Source organism: Neltuma alba, unplaced genomic scaffold (assembly GCF_004799145.2).
Source record: "Neltuma alba isolate B1F8T4 unplaced genomic scaffold, ASM479914v2 tig00013699_pilon, whole genome shotgun sequence".
Taxonomy (NCBI): Eukaryota; Viridiplantae; Streptophyta; class Magnoliopsida; order Fabales; family Fabaceae; genus Neltuma; species Neltuma alba.
The window spans coordinates 118,616-125,582 of NW_021637862.1; the positions used below are offsets into that span (position 1 = coordinate 118,616).

The following is a 6,967-nucleotide window of genomic DNA, read 5'->3' on the forward strand; positions in this document are numbered from 1 at the left end:
CTTTCTTATTGACTTATTGTCACAGTAGCAGTCCCCATAAATAGTGATAGCATTTTTTTTTGTTGGGTAAATTAAAAGGACAACTATTACATGTAGAGGTAGGAATCAAGGCCGACTCGGTCCTCCAGGGTTGGCCCTTTAGGGTTAGCAAGCTTAAAAGAGTTGGCCCTCTAAGGTCGAAATTTCAAAAACCACAATTTGTTAGTCCCAGCCCTTAAGCTAACCGGCTCAGTGTCGGCCCGCGGGCTTTTGGCCCATTTAAGGAAAAAAAACTATTTTTTATACTTCTCATATTTTTTATCAAAAAAATAAAAATAAACCAATAAAATTGTTAATAAAAAACATAAATATGAATAAAATTAAGTCACAAGCATGTTTTGAAACTTCGTCATCACTACAATCAATTACTCCCCTTCATAAGTATGTTTTTTTTTTTCGTAACAAAAATATTAAGTTTTTCTTCTTTATAGGAATTTACTTTTAAATTTTCAATCTAGTTATTATTTTACTTTAATGTGAAAAACATTGCTGTTGAAACTTATGAATTTCTAATTCAAATTATAGAATCACAAGTTATATAAGTATAAAAATACTCTATTATCAAATATATATTGTTTAAAAATATCAACACGTATAATATAAATCAAATCATTATTAAAGTCCAAATTAACCTATTTTTTAAAAATTTAATTGGATAAATTATTGTTTAAAACTAAATAAATCAAATTATTATGTAAAATTTAATTTTAAAATGATAATAATAACTAAATATTTGAAATATTATTGAAAATGTAAAAAATTAATAATATTATAATTTCATAAAAAATTTACAAAAACAAAAAAAAATTATAAAAGGGCCTATACGGGCCAATCCTAGACCCTTTAGGATCGGTCCTTTACTCCTTTTAAGTCCTTGGCCCTTCAAGGCCAGCCCTCTAGGGTCTGTTTTTCTCATTTCAGGAAAAAATTTCAAATCCAGTTTTTATAATTTCAAAGTCTAAACACATCGGCCTAATGGGTTCAGTCTGTTTTTCCGGTTTTAATTACATGCCCATTTTCCTTATAAGTGGACAAGAAAACTTTTCCGTTGACTCAAAGCACGTGAAGAATTGGGGGGGGTGATATCCTGCAAATTACACATGATAATTATAATTATGATAATAAATAACAACGGCAATAATAAAACGAAAAAAGCAGGAATGATATTGGTAGCTATTCACTTCACACAGTTCGCCTCCACCAACGCCGAGCTCCAGAACGAGTTTTGATCAGCTGAGCTTCATCACGAAATTGGAAATTCACCTCATGGCTCCTTTGAGGCGTTCTCTGAGATCTCTCCTTCAAAGCGAGGATGAAGAAGTTCAAAATCCTTTGACCATGTCCGATCAAGAGATCTTGGAGAAGGTTTACGCTACTCATGTACCCAGCGACACCAAGTTCGATGCCGACTCTCTTTTCACCATTGTCGACATCATCCTTTGGGGTTCCACCCATATCGTGGACAATGTCTTGGAGGGAAACGATGTGACCCTCAAGTTTGTCGATGACAAGCTTCCCCAAGCCACCTTCACTTCTCCATTGTACATGTTGAAGGAAATTTCTTCCAAGGTTGGTACTCCTTTAATCTTTCCGTTTTTCTTAATTTACGCGCATTTTCGCTTCAGTAATTATGGCTCGTAATTAGATGTTTCGGGATAGTCTGGTTTCTTCCGGTACACGGATTAGGAATTCAGCTAAGATAAATGTATATGAAAGGGTAATGACGGTTGGATGGTGGCAGATGTGCTGCAAGATCCCCGTGATGAAATTGCTCACAAGACTACTATGACGATTCTGAATTTGCTTTCCGACTATTCCTGGGAAGCAAAAGGTATTCTGACTCTTGCCGCCTTTGCTCTGGAATATGGCGAGTTTTGGTGGCTTTCTCAGCTTCAGCCAAACGATGAATTGGCCAAATCAGTAGCCATGCTGAAGCGAGTTTCTGCACTGACAAAGCCTGCAGCTCTGCGAGAACATTTCCTGGACATTTATGAGGTAAATAATCTGATCAAAGCCGCTATGCAAGTGATTGAGGCCGTCTTTGAGCTTCAGAAGCTCACCTCTTATGATACAGTGGATGTGCCTGCTTTGGCACATGCAATGGACCTTATCCCTGTTGGTGTCTATTGGGCTATTATCACTGTCGCAGCCTGCGTCACTCTGATTGATTGCCTCACTACTGATTCGTAAGTCATGCTTCATCTTAATTGTTCACTATGCCGCAAATATGTAGACTGACTATAATTGCTATGGTTTCAGGGAGCAAAGGCAGGAATTGTCCTATTTTGGGCAAAAAACTAGAATAGTGCTGGCCGAGTTGAGGAAGCTGATCCTGATCTGCAAGCAACAGATAGGTTAAGCATAAAGAGCTGTCTGATCTTCTAATATATAACGCTCTTACGAAGTTTTTAAGTAATTGTATTTTCCCTACTTTGAAGTGGAGCCGTGTAGGATGCTGATTAGATGATTTCTCTGTAATTACAGAGGAGTTGGAGTCCTATGGAAGGCTGGTGGAGCTCTTGCGAACCCCAACTGAAATAGTTGAGCTGTTTAAGGTCCTGATTTTCTCGAAGGATGGACCTCAGGAGCTGTTTGATGGTGCTACCAAACAAATGGTTTGTAACTCTTACTAGTACTACTGCTATTTCCTTGCAACCCTATACAATGAGGACATGTGAAACCTTTTTCTTTTCCAGAAAATGCGTTATCACTGATAACTAAGTAATTCTATTCGAATATAAGTACTTTGGCATAATTTCACTAGTTCCGCAGAAAGGAAAAACTCATTGAGGTCTGGCAACATTATGTTTGTTAATCGTACAGCCTAATTTGAGTATTCTGTTAAACTTGTATTGTAAGTTGTCCGCCAAAATATGCAAACAATCTGGCCCTGTTTATCCTGTCTTTATTCGGTGGTTTGCATTCTTATGATTTTGTTCAATTTGGTGCCTAAACAGGTTGACATTGATGTGCTGAGAATGAGGCATTTGTTCTTGTTCATTTCCACTCTAGAAATCACAGAGCAAGAAATATCAATTCTCTCTTCACTTTATGAATTTATCAAGGCAAATAATCAATATAAGATTGTGTGGATACCCATCGTAGAGGAGTGGAATGACCAGTTGCGCGAGAAATTTGAGATTCTGAAAACTACGATGCCATGGTACGTGGTGGAACACTTTGGAAGTGTGGCAGGGTACAAGTATATTAGGGAGGAATGGCATTTCAGGAAGAAGCCGGTGGTTGTGGTGCTGAACGCTCAAGGGAAGGTTCTTAACACTGATGCATTCCACCTGATTCAGGTTCAGGGGATGAAGGCCTTCCCTTTTACAGCCTCCAGTGGAACCAGAACTGAAACCAAGGTTGAAAGTAGCACCAACTGGGTCGAAACAGTTGTTTGCAATATACACCCCTCCATTGACCTTTGGGTATGCACTTTAGACCACACAATGCTCACCAAAGAAAAACGAAAATCTCTTCAGTGTCTTTGCTTTCAGCTTACATTAATCATTCAATTTGTAACTCATTGAAACAGATCAAGGAGCGTAAATACATATTTTTGTTTGGCGGCAATGACTCACAGTGGACTCGAAGGTTCACCAAGTACGCCACTGATCTTAAACATGAACCCATCTTAAAGAAAGCCAGGATTTCAATAGAGTTGTTCTATGTAGACGAGGACAGGAGCCTCTTAGGTCGATTTTGGAGTGGCATAGAGAGCTTGTTCGTGCCGCAGTCTTATAAGACTGTTGAAGCCGTGCCTGATGAAATACAGCAGATGATTTCACACAAGAACGAAGGAGGATGGGTTCTGTTCATCAAAGGAGCGTCTCTGGTGCTGAGTGGTCACGGCCCCACAATCTTGAAGACGGTGGCAGAGTTTGAGAGATGGAGAGAGAGCATGCTGAAAATGGATTCGAGTTCGCTGTCAAAGAATATCACCAGAAGGTTAAAACATATCACGAAATGGTAATGCGCGGCAGCCGCAGCTGAGGGAGCTCCCAATTCTCCGGTTTAAAGCATAAGCCTGGCTGGTTGTGTTAGAATGAGGAAGAGTTTTCGGACTATGCTTCTCTCTAGTCTAATAAAGATGCCTATGTTATCTATCTGGTATGCTTATGTGCTGTTGGCTTAGTTTGTATCTGTCAAATGGGGAAAAAAAAAAAAAAAGCTTAGTATGTGTAAGTTCCGTACCAGTATGTGTTTCTTGCTGTGCTAGGACACTCTTTGTAATGTTACATCTATGTCGTTTAATGTGTTAAGTTTAAATACTTGCCTGTTGACTTCATAGTTGTGCGATTAATTCTAAACAGGAATTACCTTGTTATGATAACTGATGGGAAACGTAGAGGATGGATTTTAGGATTTGAAAAGTCACATGAATAGTTGGTCATTCGTTCAGGTCGAGATACGCTTATTCTATAGTTCCTTTTTCCATCACCCCTTTATATTTTGTTAATTTATAATTTTTGATCTCTTAAATTTATCTTGATGTTGATTTTAGTCCATCAAATTTTAAACTATAGATTTTGATTTAGATATTTATTAAATTATATAGATCAATATTTAAATGAAAGAAAAAGGTGAAAATTTATAATTTGAAATTTAAAGAATCAAAACTAAAATAAAAATCAAAATAGAAAATTGAATTAATTTTTTGTTTTTTTACCAAACAGAGACTTATATGCTCAATAGTTCTAAACTTCTAATGCCCTGTTTTTCTCCGTTTGTGTTTTTGGAACGAAGGGAGGGGTATATACTAATTTTCTTCTGGTCACCTGATGCCCCATGATTTCGTGGTAATTTTCATTAAAAAATGTCCGACGTAATTTTTATCTTCGAAATGCTACATTTATAATTTTTGTAACTTAAGTAAAATGCAACCACTTGTCATGAGGACAAATATAAACTAATGAAATCAATTTGCTAAGCTTTTCCGATACTTAAATAAATTCTGTAAATCACTTTTTTTTCACATTATGTTTAGTTTATTAAATAGAACAAGGAAGCAAACAAAACTAACAACAAATTTGACTATGATTATGATGAAGGCAGTGTATTGATGATATGCTGCAGGAATGTCATTTTTTAAATTTTTTTGCTCAAAATTTTAAATAAGAAAATAAGTTAAGAAAGTAAATAGTATCACATTAGTTTATATGTTCCTTATAAAAAATTAACCAAGAAATCGTTGTGAAAATACATCTAATGTCCCAACAGCTGGACCCGACTATCCTTTATAGTTTTTTTTTTTTTGATCTGATGCTATCCTTTATAGTTGAGGCAACAGCAAAGTAGATAGGACGATAATTACACAGTACATATAACGTATAATAAATTACACATTATATATAATTACTAATAAAAATTACATAATATGTTTTTTAAAATTAAGTGTTAATTTAATTTTTTGTCCCTCGAATTTAAATAAATTTTGGCTTTAATCTTCAAGTTGCAAATAATATATTTTGATTCTTTTAAAAGGTAAAATAGTTTATATATATTTTTTTAAATTAAAACGATTGATACTTTTAAATAAAAAAATTTTAAGTGGTTAGAAATCTACAATTTAAAACATGAGAGACTAAAATCAAAAAATATAATGATAAATTTGAGGAAATAAAAATTATATTCCCCTAATATTAAACCGGGGTGATAATTGATAAAAGGTGCCACGTGGAGGAGTTAAAAGGCAACTTTTGTGCGCAACAACTCAAGAAAAGTGAAAAAGAAAACGTGCGTAACAGAATGGGATTTGAAGAAAGAGGGATGCACAGTTTTCGTCCGTACTGACACTATGAATTAAAGCTGCTTTTTCCCACTTTACTTTATTTAAGAGGTGGGGGCGAAGTCACGTGGGAGCAGAAACCGGATGAACCAAAGGTTAAAAGAAGTTTGGCATCGCACTGACTTTGGATGCGGGCTTGGAACAAAAACGTGCAATGGGAACGCGAGAATGAGGACAGAGTGAGAAAACGCGGCAGAGGCAGAGGACGAAATGAGGTTATCGGGATGCGATCATTGGATGGTGTGTTTGCGGTTCACGTGACGTTGGTTTCACCCGATCATAGTCACCACAACGGATCAACTCCTTCCCGTTCTGCTTCCTCTGCCTTCCAGTTTGGTAATATTATCAACATTACTAATTAATTAATTACTACTTAATTACTTTATTTAGCCGGCTTGTGACACTGGGATTACTTAGACGACAATAACTAAATTTTTTTAAACATGTCATGTTCTCTAGTCACATATATAACCATGTATTGTATTTTTGAAGTATTATATTTAATTTATGAATGCATGTGAAAATAAAATAAAATTCAAGGGGAAATCATGTGGCCCATGATTTGTGCTTGCGTCTGTGAGTTTATCCATTTGAAGGGCATCTGAGCCTTTCAAATGAGGGGGGAAAACAGGCAGAGAGAGATTTTTAAAAATAATAATAATAATACGACAATTTGTTCATATGGACAAAACCCCAAAAAAGAGTACGTCAGCGATGGGCCCAAGGCCTGACGTCATAGGCGCGACGTTTGAGGCGTTGAGCACTTGAGCTGGAGGCCTGAAGCTGGACGTCGGGTCGTCCCCCCCGGAATCCCGACACACCCCCACATGTTACACGTTCTCCGTGTTTTTTTTCTCTTGCATAAAAAAAAAAAAGTTTTGTTTTAGTATAGTCGTTGGGAAAAAAAAGTGGTTTTTATTACCAACCATCACTTGTTAATTAAAGTTTCTGAATGTTGCCCCCACTTCAATTCATTAAATATAAGAGAAAACGTGGTCTAAATTTAAAATATTTTCATGCAAAAATGGGTAAAATTAAAAAATTATAATGAAGATAGAAATTAGAGTTGTCTTGTACATTCTCTGATCTTATTTATAAGTTTCAAATACAAGAATAAGGGTAGTTTATTTTATAAATTTC

At 35.9% G+C, this 6,967-nt stretch overlaps 1 pseudogene; it reads left to right on the forward strand.

Annotated features, from left to right (window-relative positions):
• The first annotated feature begins 1,305 nt into the window (after positions 1 to 1,305).
• LOC114738863 (protein SIEVE ELEMENT OCCLUSION B-like) lies at positions 1,306 to 4,327 on the forward strand (annotated as a pseudogene).
• The last annotated feature ends 2,640 nt before the right edge of the window (positions 4,328 to 6,967 follow it).